Source organism: Drosophila yakuba, chromosome X, assembly GCF_016746365.2.
Source record: "Drosophila yakuba strain Tai18E2 chromosome X, Prin_Dyak_Tai18E2_2.1, whole genome shotgun sequence".
NCBI lineage: Eukaryota > Metazoa > Arthropoda > Insecta > Diptera > Drosophilidae > Drosophila > Drosophila yakuba.
This window is the reverse complement of record NC_052526.2, coordinates 18,751,069-18,767,313: the sequence shown is the minus strand read 5'-3', so window position 1 is coordinate 18,767,313 and position 16,245 is coordinate 18,751,069.

Here is a 16,245-nt window from a genome sequence, read left to right as displayed (position 1 = left end):
ACGTTTGCCAAAATTGGGCAGCTGCCTGAAATCGGAATCGGAATCGAAAATGGATCATAGAGCTGCGAACTGCAGGTGACCAGTTGACCATTTGACCAGTTGGCCAGGCTTTGAAGGTGGCCGAAATGGGCAGCTCATTAGTCGTTCGAAATTCGGTTGCAGTTCCTGGAATTGCACCAGCAAAATGAAAAAAAAAAAAGGAAAAAATAACATGAACTGCACTGAAATGGCTGAAAGAGGAGCCGTGTATGCCGAAACTGCGAAAGGAAACACGAGCAAATTCATTCAGCAATTGCACTAATTACACAGTCAAGTGGCGCGGCAGTCGGCAGGTCAGTTCATTCATAGCACCGAATCCATTTATCACCCGATGCCCTGCTGCGTTTAATTAGCCTTTAGAGGCAAAAAAAAAAAAGGGAAAAAGGAGCAGGAGCAGGAGCAGGAGAATCAGGAGCAGCAGAAGCAGGAGCAGAAGTACCAAAAGGACCATGAAGGACGAACACACATGCATGGCAGCAATTGCTATGACAAATTGACCAGGGCTAACTGCAATTTGCTGCTGCTGCTGCAACAATTTTGTAATGAAATTAATTGAACTTCGGGCAGGGCTTGCTTGCTCCAATTTTGGGCGTACGCCCACCTAGAGAAACCGAAATAAAAATAAATAGCCCAGGGAAAATCTAATAAATGTTGTGCAACCTTGGCCCTTTTTGACACCTGTTTGTCCTGCGGTCTCAAGGACTCAGCCAGCAGCCAGGAGCCGGGAGCCAGGACTCAAGTTTTGAGTTCGCCTGCTGAAACTGTCTACAAATCATTCATCATCGGTGTCTCCTTCCTCGTCCACAGCGCAAGCAACATTAACTTGAAACTTCTCTGCTCGCTCCAGATCCTTTGGCAACTTCACTTTGCTCATCTTTCATATAAATGATTTCTTCGTTTCGTTGTCCGTTTCTTCGTTCTGTTTCTCCTACTTCTGCCCGCTAACCCATAATTATGCGTCTTATGAAAAGCAATACCAAAAAAAAGTAGAAATGGGGAAAAGGCACAAAGAATACAACAACAATAAAAAACAAGAGAGAACGCTATAGTCGAGTTCCCCGACTATCTGATACCCGTTACTCAGTTAGTGGAAGGGAGAAGGAGAGTCTTAAACACAGTTTTTCGCGGTTTGTGGGCGTTAGAGTGGGCGTGGCAAAAAGTTTTTTGGCAAATCGATAGAAATTTACAAGACCAATACAAAAATGAAAAAATTTCAAAACATTTTTCAAAAGTGTGGGCGTAGCAGCTTTGGGCGGTTTGTGGGCGTTAGAGTGGGCGTGGCAAAAAGTTTTTTGGCAAATCGATAGAAATTTACAAGACCAATATAAAAATGAAAAAATATCAAAACATTTTTCAAAAATGTGGGCGTGGCAGTTTTGGGCGGTTTATGGGCGTTAGAGTGGGCGTGGCAACATGAATCGACAAACTTGCGCTGCGTCTATGTCTCTGGAGTCTGTATGCTTAATCTCAACTTTGTAGCTTTTGTAGTTCCTGAGATCACAGCGTTCATACGGACGGACAGACAGACGGACAGACGGACAGACGGACAGACGGACAGACGGACAGACGGACATGGTCATATCGACTCGGCTATTGGTCCTGATCAAGAATATATATACTTTATATGGTCGGAAACCCTTCCTTCTGCCTGTTACATACTTTTCAACGAATCTAGTATACCCTTTTACTCTACGAGTAACGGGTATAAAAAGAAATAAACTACAGAAAAGGGGCAAGTATTAAATATAAAAAGGGGCTGCACTTTGGCATTGGCTGTTGCTCCAAAAAATACTCGGAATTTTCAAAACCATATATATCACTGGGCAGTGCTCGTCGTGCCAAGGATATTTTTGTAGCCCATGTCAGGAGTCCAAAAAAAAAGCGGAGCAAATGATGATCTGTCTTTGTCTTCCTCTCAGTCTTTGCCCACAGGTGCAATTCTTCTAATGCAAGTCTTCCAGCGTCGGAAGACTGTCTTCGCCGGCTTCTTCGTGGGAAAAGTTCTGCAATCTTTGGGGGTTGGATACCCGAGCATCCCCTGACAGACATCATAAGTCAGACTTTCGTGCTGAAAGTGGAATATAAAAAAAGTATTAGGGATAAGAAGAGTATAGAGTAATGAATCCTAATGAAATCCTGGTCAAATTTGCGCACACAAATCTTTGCAATTTTTGTGAATTAAAAGTTATTAATACGTATCTCAGATTATATTCTATATTTAGATAATCTCCCCTATTCAGAAATTCAAAGTACATAGCAACCATTTAGAAATTCAAAGTACATAATAACCATTTAGAAATTCAAAGTACATAGTAACCATTTAGAAATTCAAGGTACATAATAACCATTTAGAAATTAAAAGTACATAATAACCACTTAGAAATTCAAAGTACATAGTAACCATTTAGCAATTCAAAGTACATAAAACCATTTAGAAATTCAAAGTACATAGTAACCATTTAGAAATTCAAGGTACATAATAACCATTTAGAAATTAAAAGTACATAGTAACCATTTAGAAATTCAAGGTACATAATAACCATTTAGAAATTAAAAGTACATAGTAACCATGTAGAAATTCAAGGTACATAATAACCACTTAGAAATTCAAAGTACATAATAACCATTTAGAAATTCAAAGTACATAGTAACCATTTAGAAATTCAAAGTACATAATAACCATACAGTTTTTGGCCAAATAAACTACTATAAATGCGGCTTGTTTTACAGACGTCGTGTGAAAATGTTGCGGGCAACTATGGTCTAGATTTAATTATAATTGATTTTGGTTGCAGCCTCCGTTCGGGCGAGAGTGAAAATCGATTAATGAAGCCTGAAGGAAATTAATAAAACCCATTTTTCGTGCCACCGATGCATTCGATACTCAGTTTTGGGCCATTGAGCCAAGGGAATCGAAGATGTTGGCGCCACTTTGTCCCGGCGCATAATTAACCAAACAAAGAGCCGCACAAGCCGTTAAAGTGTCGAAGTTGAAGTTGAAGTTGAGGTTGAAGCTGGGCTCGAAAAGTCAGTCGACAGACAAAAGACCTGGCCGGAAAAAAAATAAATAAAAAATTGAAAATAAAAAAGGCAGAGAAAAAATCACTATTTTGAGAGCCGAACAGAAAAAAATAAAACCAATTCAAAAATGCGGCAAACTACAAAGTCAAAGGAGAGCATGAGGATTGGAAACTGTAACGAAACGAGTGTGTGTGTGTGTGTGTATGTTAGTGTGTGTTAACCACCTACGTACCGAAATACAAAAAAAATAACAAAATTGATCGGAGGCCAAAATGCTGACGATGATGATGATGATGATGACGAAGGGCCGAGAAAGGCTCACAGGGTCCAGAAATCATTAAGCGTGATTAAAATGCGCGAAAGGATGAAATGTTTTCCCCCTTTTAGACGAAGGTGAAAGAGCCAGCAAGCCAACCAACCAGCAAACCAAAAACTCAATCAATATATCGCATAACATATTTCACTTTTGTTTTCAAGTCCCTGAATTGTGTGGGAAATGAGCAAATTTGCCCATTTGACGAGGGTTGGTGAAATGGGCAAGGATTTCAGAGCTTCTGACGCTTCATTTTGGCCTAAACTCAAATTCTAATTCAAGGAACTAGCGGAAAAGCCATTGTGTGGGAACTTTTGTTATTCAATCGAACACCATTTGAATTTAATTAGTTCATTCAATCAGATTTTGCTTGCATGCTGATTAAATGAAATGGAGTATATACTAAATACTATTATTAGGCATTTTATGAGCATATATCTATATTCTAGGGCATTTGTGAGCGGCTGTTTTAGTTTTTAATGAATTTTAAATGCACCCCACTCCCCTTTTTTTTTGCACCCCCCTTTTATTTTGCACTTGGGACAAATGCAAATAAAGCAGCAGCAACTTAAATATATCATTTCTTTGGTTGTTGCTGTCGTTGTTCCTGTGCCTTGTGCGTTGTTGTTGCCACTGGCAGCCTGTAATTAGCCGCAGACGTTGCCTGCCATTTGCCTTCATCTCTGGGACTCTCTAAACAGCCCCGCCCCCCAATGCCAGAACAGCACCCCCCACCCCCTCCCCCTCCTTTTTGGGCCCCCCCCCCCATTCCACTTCTGGTGGGCACTGCCACTGCCTGTGTGCTCTTTATTTATTTTTTCCCCTGGATTTTTGCATCTACAGCTGCCGGCGCAAGTTTCTAAGTTTTCAAATCCAACTCAAGACTTTGGGCCACAAAACTCAAGTCCATGGCCAAAAGTAGTTGTTGTTCTTGTTGTGCTTGTTTTTTGCCGTTTTTGGTTTTTTTTTTGGTTTTGGTTTTGTGGTGTTCTTGGGCTCGTCGCAACGTTTTTGACGTTGCCCGTTTGACCTGCCAACTAAAAGTCCGGACAGGCTGCAGTTCTTGTTTCCCCAATGTTTTCTTTTTATAATTCTTTTTTTTTTTCTTCATTTTTTATTTTTTTTTTTGGTTTTGTAGGCGCAACTCGTAAAAGTCTAGACGTGATTGTATCACGATTTCTATCGCCATTTTTGTTGTATTTTCCCCATCTTCTGGGCCCTTTGCGTTTTGCTTCGATTCTTGGCCGATTCCTTGTTTTTTTTTTTGTATTTTTTGAGCCAAGACTTGCGCCTGTGAAAGATTCCTGGGAATTCTTCGTTCGGCCGCCGAACACAAAAAAAATATATATAAATTTCTCATTAGCCAAACTTTAATCCAATGCGTGGGTCTTGTCGGCTACAAAAACAAAAAAAGAAAAAAAAAGAAAAGAAGAGCTCCAGATCTTAATGAGTTTGTATGAAATATTAGTATGCCAGGAAGCACCACGAAATTCAAACGGTAAATAACCAATTTTTGATTTTATTAAAAAGTTCCCATAGTTCACAAAAACGCATTACTCACACCCCTTTAATCAAACAATCAAATTTTGGTGTATAGATTTGTTACCCCCTTTCAAAACGTTTTCGATTTCCCATTTGACAAATTATTTATGATCGAAAATACCCCACGATAATGCACGCAGAAAATATTTGATTTACCAATATACATATGTACACACAATGTATATGGGACTATTATTAAGCATGCGTCAAGGGGATCCACTTAGTGGCCAAAAGCACTTTTCTTTTGGTTCAAAAAATATACATTTATACAAACGAATTTCCCTTAATTAAAGGCTTCGATAAAATGTAAATTTAGGAAAAATTGACGAGAGGCAAACGAAACCATTTTGATTGAGTTGTCACGGAAAGCGAAAAAAGGGGTTCGATGTTGGCCAGAGGCCACAATAATCATTAATCAATAAGCCCGGTTCGGCTTAACCCCTTGGCGGCCATCGCAGAAAAGCATGGCGCCCGAACGCATATATACTTTAATTTATACAAATGACAAAATAATTAAAATTACCTAGGCGGTCGGTCGGCTCGAGCGTCAACTAGGCCATATATCATTAGCTTAACTACAATGGACATACACTCAGTCAGTCAGTTGGTTTAGCAGAAACGAGGCACGAGCACGAAAGCCCCCGCACCTGGTAAAATAAATATAAATATATATACCTACATATATATACATATAAAGTAGTCAAGTGGACCCCTCACTATCGCGGTGTTTCTGCTTCCCAACCCCCGGGTGACAATTTCCATTATTGACAAATTAATTGTCACCTTTTAACAAAATGCAGCCAAGCGGCCACATCGGGGATCTCTTGAGTTGAGTATTTTTTCAGAGCCAAAGGGGGCTCATTTCAATAAGAATTACAGTACAAAAGGAACACTTTCTTGGCCATTGTGGTGGCATGGAGTGGCAAAGAAATCACATAATTATGATTAGATTGTCTAGATAGAAGTTCGTAGGTTGCAGGGAAAATGTAGAGAAGCAGGGATATCGATGGGGTAATACCCTGCAGTTGGAGAGTTTATTGCAGAAGGGGTTCTTTACAGAAGGTGTTCATTGCAGAAGGTTTTCTTTTTAGAAGGTGTTCATTGCAGAATGGGTTCATTTCAAAATGGGTTCATTGCAGAAGGTGTTCATTGCAGAATGGATTCATTTCAAAAGGAGTTCATTGCGGATTGGTTCATTGCAAAAGGGGTTCATTTTAGAATTGTTCATTTTGAAATAAATTCATCTCAACTAACTTTTTATGGTAATTATGAACAGCTAATAAAATAAAACAACTAAATAAGCACACGATTAAAATTGTAAACAAATAAGTGTTAGATTCTTAACATCGATTATTTCCCTTCATAACATATACCTTGACAAATTGTCGTAGAATCCGAAACTACCCTTGTGCATACCCTGCACAATTTTCTTCCGCCTATTTTCTGAGCACAAAAAGCGTAAACGCCGAACACGTAAAACTTAGATTAGCGCCTTCTGTCAGCCCACAAGTGTCATTAGTTAGCACAGGATACGCTATATATACTGGCTATATATATATATCTATATATATATATATATATGTATGTATATATATGTGGAACAGGAGGTCGCGAAAGAAAGCCTGAGTGGAGTTCTAATTAAATAGACACGACAATGGCACGAACCGCAAAGTTAATCATATTTTAATGTTCCATCCAACCCCGAGAGCCGCGATGGGTGGGCTTTTCCTTTCCGTACCTTTGGAACCCCTGGCTAATTACAATAACAAGGCCGTGGAACAGCCAACGATAGCGAGGTATTGTCATTAGCCAGGACTGTCAGGACTATAAGGACTGTGAGGACTTCGATAGCCATCGATGGCACCTTGCCATTCCAACTTTGACCCCAAGTTCTTTCACTCAATAATTGAACAGCAAACAGGGCAAGCGAAGCAAAGCTGGAATGTAATTTATCTAATGCAGTCATTAATTTCGTATTAACAAGGTGTGGATGGTAAATTAAACTAGCCAAGGCCTGGATAATGGAGTGGTAAAAGAAAAGAAATGACTGAATTGGAAAAGGGTGAATCATGTAAGCAAAATACTTTCAGTATTTTCAACACAGTGTGGATCTTAACCTGATCATAACTTGGCTTTAAAGAGTCGCACAGACAAAAGGAAAAGAGTTTTGTATAGCTAATTGTGCAAACTTAAAATCTCTTAAGCTATTGTTTTATGACGAAAAATCAGAAAACCCGACATTTAAAGATATATCTTCAACGGGTTACTTTGCCATAAATGTACATGAACTCTGTTATAAGATGTCACTGCTTTATTTTGTCATTGCTAAACGAAACCCATTATTTTCCTGACTGTAAGCGAGTAGAAAAGCCAGCCAAGTATGTAATTTCTGGAGAAAAATTAGCTCGTTAAAGGATAAAGTTCTGGCGAGGACTTTTTGATCCGCAGTGCTAGTTCGGATTACTGACTCTTCCTCGGACTCCGTTTTCAATCATTAACGCCGAGCGCCAGTGGGTTTCAAGTTCAATTGTCCTTGGGTTGCACTGGCTGCGACCACACCCCTAGTAACACCCAGTAGCCACCCAGTAACCACCCATGTAACCACCCAGTAACCACCCATGTGACCACCCAGTGCCACCCAGTACCACCCATGCACTCCAGTCTCATCTCACACTTTCGATGAGAGCTGAGCTGAGCTGAGCTGAAAGATAAATCTACAAATGTCGCAAACGAATGCCACGTGACCTTTGACACATTAGTGTCAGTTGTGTGGGTGGCAATGCGTTGTGGGGTGGTGCAAGGGGGAAGGGGGAATTTTAAAAACAGAAAACCAGAGCAAGAAAACCAAGTCAAAGGACAAACAGCATGACGAGGCAATTTACACAATTGTTGTCAAATTAAAGTGCATCCGCTTCGTTGGTCATTTAAAGCCCAAAAGTCGTGAATGGTATGGATATACGAGTTTATATATGGCCAACCCCCTGATATCTAATGAGATCGCTACTCTGCCATCATGTACGCTTCTCAAAAACAGTTTCAGCCTGATTTAGCTAAAACGAAAAAAAAATTGTTAAGCAAAAAGGGAAGGAAAAGGGAGCCAGCACAGCAGCAACAATGTTGACGTTAATAAATTATAAAATGAAACTAATGACAAAACACATAAGTAAAGACAGAGGCGGCGGATGGATGTGAATCCAATGGATGGGGATGCGGATTGGTTCCGGGTGGTTTCATCGACTGCTGGGGAACTTTAAAGTATCCTCGCTGGGGGGGGTGAATGGAAGTGGATGTGGCAGTTGAAGTTGAAAGCAATTTCAACCGCGTAACGAGCGCAAATTGTTTGCCTCCTGGGAGGCTGTAAAGCTATCTACGCAGGACACGTGACCGGGCTGAAAAACATATTCGGTGCACCACCATCCCCATATATATAAAGCCCAGCTCCTTTTCTGATTTTTGTTGCCCTTTTTTGCCTGATTATTGCTTTCAACTTTCCACTTATATGCGCCTGGTATGGATAATCAAGCTGCTTTTTAGCAATTTTCCGAGGAAATAAAGTGTCAAGTCAACAGTCGAGTTAATTAGTTGTCTGGCTTTTGCCGACACATTGTCCCTTAGAATTATGTTTCTATACAAATTTTATTAGCTCCAAGTACTTGTTCTTTGTGCAACTTTTTTTTCGCTGATAACCTCTGAAGTTGTATACATCCTGCACAGTGTTTGCGTCGTACGGCACCGCTCCTCATTTCTTGGCCATGCTAGGCAATGATTTAATATTACTCATACGCCATGTAAGTTAATTAAAAATTCTTTCGAACATGAAATTAATTTTTGCCAGCGCGTAGCGCATTGCCTCACCTGGCCAGTTGTTGATCTTTCTAGTTGGCTGGCACACCTGCAAGTGTCAGGGCTGCAATGGAGCCCCTCTTTCAGCTCTTTTGGTGGAGACGTCGCGACTTCGTCGAGATCCACACAATTCGATAGTGCAAAGTGTGCCGCAAACACACACACACACCCCGCATACACACCACATACACACCACATACACACACACACACACACACATACACACCCCGCATACACAACGTGCACAGCACTCGCAAAATCAAGAAATCAAGAAAAAATATTTTACAACGCAGCAAGAGCTGGAGGAGAAAAACAAAAAAAAAGCAAAAAAACGCAAGAGAAAAATTATTAAAAAATAATTTCCAGAAATTGCTTGTGCCTTCTCTCTCTTTCGTTCGCCACTCGCCGTCTTTCTCTGTTGCCGGCGCACTTTATTAGATTTTTATCGGGCCCATGTTTAAAATGACTTGAGGTCTTTGGTATGTGCCCAGCGCCTGTGAGGAGCCTGAACAAAAAAAAAATATAAAAAAAACGAAAAAATAAAATAAAAAACAGAAATATAAAAAACAAAACTGCAACGGGCAACGTGCAACTGCATCAGAAAACATGGCAACAACATTGCCGAGGTGTGGCCGCAAAGTTATCACACAGAAGAAGAAACGATTTAGTGATAGAAGATCTTCGCACTTTCCAATTTCCATAGTCGTCACTAAATTTGTTCAAGTTATGATATTAAGATGATCCCAGAAAGTGATTATAATGCGTGTAATTACAATGGCAAAAGTTTCAATAATGGATAGGCACTGCTCCAGTTTCCGCCAGTGATCCGAAGAGACCTCCTTTCTCCCAGAATCTCTTTTGGGTTTGAATCTTTTGGTTTGGCTCCCCCACTCGCTGGTCCGTTATTATCATCTGGTCGTGGTGCATTTACAAGGCATAAAGCGGCGCAAACGCTCGACAAATTGCATTTAAAATGCGAAGAAGCCCAGCGGCCTCATCGGCTCGTCGTAATCTACGACTCATCCAATTTGCTGACACCCATCAATCAAAGCATCAAGCTCAAATCGCTGAGTGCTCGGTGGGCGGAGGGGGCGGTGCTGGGGGAGGTCGCTGTACAAAATGATCGCCGGTTCATGCGCTCAATTGAGCATTCAATCAATGCGCACGCCCCAACGCCCAGAGAGAGTTTTTTTTTTGTTGTTGTTATTGTTGCTGTATTTTACTCGGTTGTTCGACTCTGTGGCTTTGGTTTTTTTTTTTTTTGGCTATCCAGCAGCTGGCACAGTAGTCAGACCTAGCGATGTGCACGTGACAGGGTCGTGAATTATTGATTTCTAAAAAAATCCAAGCCATTTTGGACACAGTATGTTCTAGTTTGATCATTAAACTTTAAAACTTGTTAAAACTATTGTTCATTTAAGCTTAGCTGCTATCTGTGAACTTTCATAAGCGACACAGACGTGTGTAACGAAACATTTGGCGCCCAACGTGGGAGCCATTACGAGAGCTGATCGATACATTGGCCGCCCTTCGTGTCACGCATGCAGCGCAAAGTGGCGGCTTCCTATGGTGGCACCACCATCTGACATTCAATTAAGCCGCACGAAGAAAGCGACGGCTGCCTGCAATCTGAGAGATCTGCGGTGGGTGTTGCACTTCAGTGGTTCGATGGTGCGCCGCTTCGGTGGCTCAATGGCTTAAACCCGATGGTTTGCTGGATCGCTGGCTGCTGCACCGCACTGCGCCGCACTGCACCTGTACGTAATTTGCCTATTCATGTATCGACGGCGTCGGCGGCTTTTGAAATCAAATTAACAGCCGCAATAACAGCGAAGATTTCTTGGAGAAATCCCACCGTTTTCTGTCCGGTCATCTTTACATCAGCACTTTTGATGCGCGAAACTTAAAAGCATTTTGAGTGCGTCTTTAACAGAAGCCCGCTGGCCGCGCCTGTTGATTGATGTCAAGTTAAAAGTAGCAAAAGCCACAATCTCTTTAAAGATCGGCGATGACGTCATCGTTCGGGACATGTTCCCAAGAAATTTTCCGACCTGCCGTCAAGGTCGCCATGGATTTGTTCGGTGAAGAACAGAGAACTGCTAAAAGGAATCCACTTAATAAACCCTGCGATCTTAATAATATTATCAACAATTGATATGCAAGCAGTAGTAGTAGGATTTCTAAACTATCATTTAAAGTGGCTTACAGAATGGTCTCGAATAATCGCATGTGGTCTACAGTGAACCCTTGCGAAGTGGCACACAATCCAGTCTGGCTGGCAAATGAACAAGGGCCTCCTGGCCGCAGCTACTTATTTCTAAGAAATAAAAACCGCCTGGGCGTGTCGCCTCCGCCTGAACCGCCCAAGAATCCAGAATCCAGAATACAGAATCCAGCCCCGGAATATCCACGAAGTCGCAAAGTTGAGGAATCGAGGGGTCTGAGTTGAAAAACAGGGGACCTGGACTCTCGGTTGGCTGGCATCGCTCAACTGAGCTCTAAGTTCAGCTCGCTTTGATAGGCCTTTTGTGGCCCTTTGGCACTCATGCGCGCCACTTTCAATAAAACACCCACTTTTCAGGGTCGATCCCTCCCCCAAAATGTCTTGTATATTTTGGCAACAGCTATCCCAAAAAAAAAAAATGTTCACCGCAAATCAGTGGGAAGAACAAAATGAGTTAAAAAAAAAAAAAAAAACATGGCACAGTGTATAAGCAACTGAGCAACCCTTTTTTTAAATTAACTGCCTGCTTACGCACTTGGCCAAGATGTGGGCGGTAAAGTCTCAGTTTTCGCTTTCGTTGCTCAAGGAAAACGAATGGAATATACCCTACCATACTACATTACTTGCCACGCATCCAAATTTTAAATGAAACCTAGTTAGCCTGACCAACTTTTCAAATTTGAAAGAACAATAAGGACTTTCCTATACATCAAACTTAAGCTGGGCCACCACTACTTCCGCAGAACTTTAGCAACTATTGAAAAGGATTAGTTATGCATGCGACCGCTTGTATCCATTCTTGCCAACATATTGCCAGTATCTGTGGGATCCCTTTGAATCAACGATGGGAGCGTGTGTGTGTCAAGTGAGTTGAAAAATGGGTGTCAACGCATGAAACGCAACAAACAGTCATTTTGTGTGCGGAGGCAGGATTATAAAAGTAAAGGGGGAAAGTGGGAAAGTGGGGAGGTGGATGGTACAGGACTTCAAAGAGTTGACAAACTCAAATAACCCATCGCAGGACCAAAAAAGGGTTCACGAAATTGCCGGGCGACGGCGTCCATTCATTTGAATGCACAGACGTTCGACTGATTTTGCGTTTTGTGTTCCAGGATGTGCGTGAGCAAAAAAGGATGCCAATGGCTGGGGGCCAGAGCAAAAGGATTCGCAATCGCCCTCTCCCACTCTCTAATGCTAATGCGAGAATGCAGGCAATTGGAAAATTTATTCAATTGCTGGCAATTCAACTAAATCACTCATTGGCTTTATTATGTGCGCCTAATTTAAATACACGCGCGCTGTGCTCTCTGACTTTGTCGCAATCACCGCCCAAAAACCAACCCAAAAGTTGCCCAGTTCAAAATGCCACCCACCACATTAGCATCGGGCCTTTAGCTTTTCAGTTTTCAGTATTCAGCATTCAGCTTTTAGCTTTGGTGGAAATAATTCGAAAATTGAAATTACTTTGTCTTCGGCGGCTTGATTAAAGGCATATTGCGCCATCGTCAGTCAAGCCAAGTCGAAAGGAGTCTGCTGAGTCAGCCAAGCCATTCAGGCATTTCACAAGATTATTTCGAGGACGAGGGACCAGTTCAGATGGTTAATTTGGGCATAAGAATGGGCACCAGATGAAGTCGTTTACTTCAGGTAGAAAGGCGTATATGCAAATATCCGTAGATTAAACGCTTTAAATATCCCTAGCCAACACTAGTTGGTCTTTATCACTATAAAGAAATTATGGGACATTTACAAACACTGTTTAAGCAATTGTTTACTTCACATAGAAAAGTGTGTATGCAAATATCCGTAGATTAAACGCTTTAAATATCTCTAGCCAACACTGGATTAGTATAAAGAAATGATGGGGCATTTACAAACACTGTTTAGGCAATCATAAACTGCGTGCAAATATGTATTTCAAAGTATACTAGCATTTTTTTAAATTAAGTGTAATTACTTGAACATATTTTGGTGTAACATTCACCAACACTGTTTTGAGGGATTGTCTCTTAATATTATTATTTTTTCTTTTTTTTTTTGCTTGGCCCATGGCCTGCTCACATTTCAATGTCCAAACAGCAGTCCAGCAGCAGAAGACACATGAGAACCCAAGAACCGAAGAGCCAAAGAGTCGAAATGTCGAAAAGAGTTGGAAGTCGGAGTGGGAACCCTTTTTCACATGTCGGTTATAATTCTCGGGCTCTGACTAATGCCGGACACAGAAGTTAAGAAGTTAAGCTGCGTTGTCTTACGAATGGGGGCAAGAGCAATGCTAAAAATATTTCAAATGCGATAAATCAGTTGCCATTACACACGCGGCCCGGGTCCAAGTAATCAGCCCGGGGGCATGAAATATTTCAACTTAATATTTTCTTTTCCTACATTTTTGTGCCTCGACTGTTGCTGTTGCTGCTGCTGCTCGATAATTATAGACTACAGTTAACAGGCCACATAAAGCATAAAATGGCATTTCATATGCGAGTTATATGTGGCAGACGTTCGGGCAGCTGGGCTAAGACTTCTTTTGCTGCCATGTCAATTGATATGAAATATAACAAAATAACAAAGCAACAACAAAATGTAAGAAACGAGAAAAGGAAAGGGAGTGGATCCCTAAACTAAGGGTTTTTTTTGTTTTTTTTTTGCTGTGAAGTACCTGGGAAAACCGAAACCAAGAACACTTCCCGTCAGGTGTCGCAGAATTTCGATGCTGCGAAATCCGATCGTTCGTTTTGGTACGTTTGGCGGGGCTAATCAATGGCAAAAACCGATGCCAGATTGCAAATGCAATCGTAATCGCAATGGCAATCGCATCAAATGTATCTGTATGCCGCAAGTGCGATACATGGCACAATGCGACATACGGCATTGCGCACAGGATGTGTCAAGGATATCCGCTGCCGCATAAGTCTCTCATATTCAACGCCATTTATCCTCTCAGTTTGCATTTAATTTTTCCGCTTCGGCAAGATGATAAATGCGATCCCATTCGATCCGAAACAAACCGAACTGAACCGCCGAAATCGCATACAATATTTACAATATTTATTCATTGCATCGGGGGGGAGGTGTCGTCGTACAGGAAGCCCAAGCTTGACACATGAAACGTCCTGCTCAATGAGGGGAAAAGGACTAAGGAGTAGCGACTCCATAAAGGACATTATCATACGAAGTTCGTATGCTCTTTCAGGGTTCAATTCGCTTGCCAAATTGGTTTCCTACGACTTTCCAGACCCATAATCATATTTCGTCATTATTGTTATAATACAGATATATGCACAGGATTCTCATTCATCTCGGTAAATCTGTTAAATCTGTTTTTGACAATTATATTATTAGCAAATAATTTCTGTGGCTAACTCAATTAATTGGCGCCATTAGGCTCGGGCAAAAGTAATCGGAAAGTTGGAAAACTCTGCGGGACCAGCGAAGCGGCGAAGCTCGATGATGTATACTGGTCCTTATCCGATTTCCCCATTGTTTGCCAATTGTTTGGCGCTGCGATTCCCATTTTTATGCATTTTTTATGTATATCGGAGTACATGATTGTGTTGCTGTTCGACAAGTTCATAAAAAATGCAAACACGCTGCTTCAACGGGAATGTTTGTCCGCTTGTCCGCCTGTCTGTCCGTCCGTCTGTCCGTTTCTCCGTGATTTATGCCTTCGCGTAGCGGTCTCTCTCTTTTGCCCATTGTTGTTGGACTATTGGACAGCCGGACCCGGCTATTGGCGCCATGTACGGAATCCTGGTTGTCCGATGCTCGATGCCCGATTCCTGATTTCTGAATCCTGATTGCCGCTTCCCGAGCTTATCGAACACTCTACTACTACAACTGACCGCGCGGCATCCATTTCCATTTCCGCTTCCACTGGCCATGTTTTCCACTGCCTCTGGATACTTTTTTTTTTAGCTTTTTTGTTGCGGCAAGCGCATATAAAAAAGTTTATGCAAATTTATATATTTTTTTGTATTGTTTACTCAGTCAGCTCTTTGTGGTCGTTGTAGCCGGTTGTTCAAGTGTCGATTTCGAGTGGCAAACAGAAATCTGGGATGGGTAGCATAAGTACTTCGAGGGCCAGATACATATGTACATACAATACACAATATACAATATACAATATACATATGTATGTTGGTATGTTGGGGTGGAAAAACCCAAGCCCAAGATTTGTGTTTTCAGTTTTAAATGGGGGGAACATTATTGCATGAGCTCATCATTGGGTTCATTAGTTGGAAGTAAAGAGCAATCAAGTGGATAATAATTTCAATACGGTGAAAGTTTACATTTTGCAATATGCGCGTAACAAGCATTTGTCTAATAGCCCATAAAATGAACAAAATATACAAAAGTTTATGCAACTAAAGGGCTTTCAGTAAATACATTTAAATATCCTTGCCCAAACTTCTGCCAATATTCATGTGAAAGTAAAGTAAAACGCAGAAAGGGTTTAAATTACCAAAAGGCAGTTTGCCTATTTAAGTTTTGCTTCATCTCGTTAATTAGTTAAATTATTAGACAAGCTAATCAAGTAAATACGGAATATTTTGCGAAACCGGGTTGAGCGAATTTCTGTAGTTATGTACAGACCTTGTTTATTGTGTGCTATAAATAATAGAAATTGCCCACTTGAAAACCATTGTTCGGTATCGGCGTTTGGTGTTTTTATTTACTTTTTCACACATTGTTGTTAGGTCGGTATAGGAGAACTGAGGTGAGCCTCTGGTACCTCTGAGTTCCAGATCCCAGATCCCAGATCCCAGGCCACAGAACAAAACCGAACCGGACTTCATGGGCCACACACTTTGTAAGTGTTTTGCGGTCGTAAATAATCTCGAATAGTTCGCAGTCGTTGCTGAAGTTTTGTTACATGGCATAAATCAAATTCTTGATTTATAATAATTGCAAAAACACTCACTCAAACTGGGGGGAGCGACGTTTACTTGAAACTGTCCCACACATGTCAACCGTATCGGGTATCCAGGAGGTGCCAAGGGGAGTTGGGATACCATATATTCGTAATTGTTGGCACACACGTCAGAGCCAGGCACACAAGTCTGAACGAGGAAAAAAAAATACTACAACGTGGCAAGTTATTATTAAATATTAGTGCAAAAACTGCTTATTGTATTTCATAAGTTTCTAAATCATTTTATTGCAACTAATTGATTTGCAATAGTATATAAAGATTTACAATATATATTATAACACATTTCTTCTAAAGTTCCAGCTCTTTATTATTAAGATTATTAAATACAAGCAA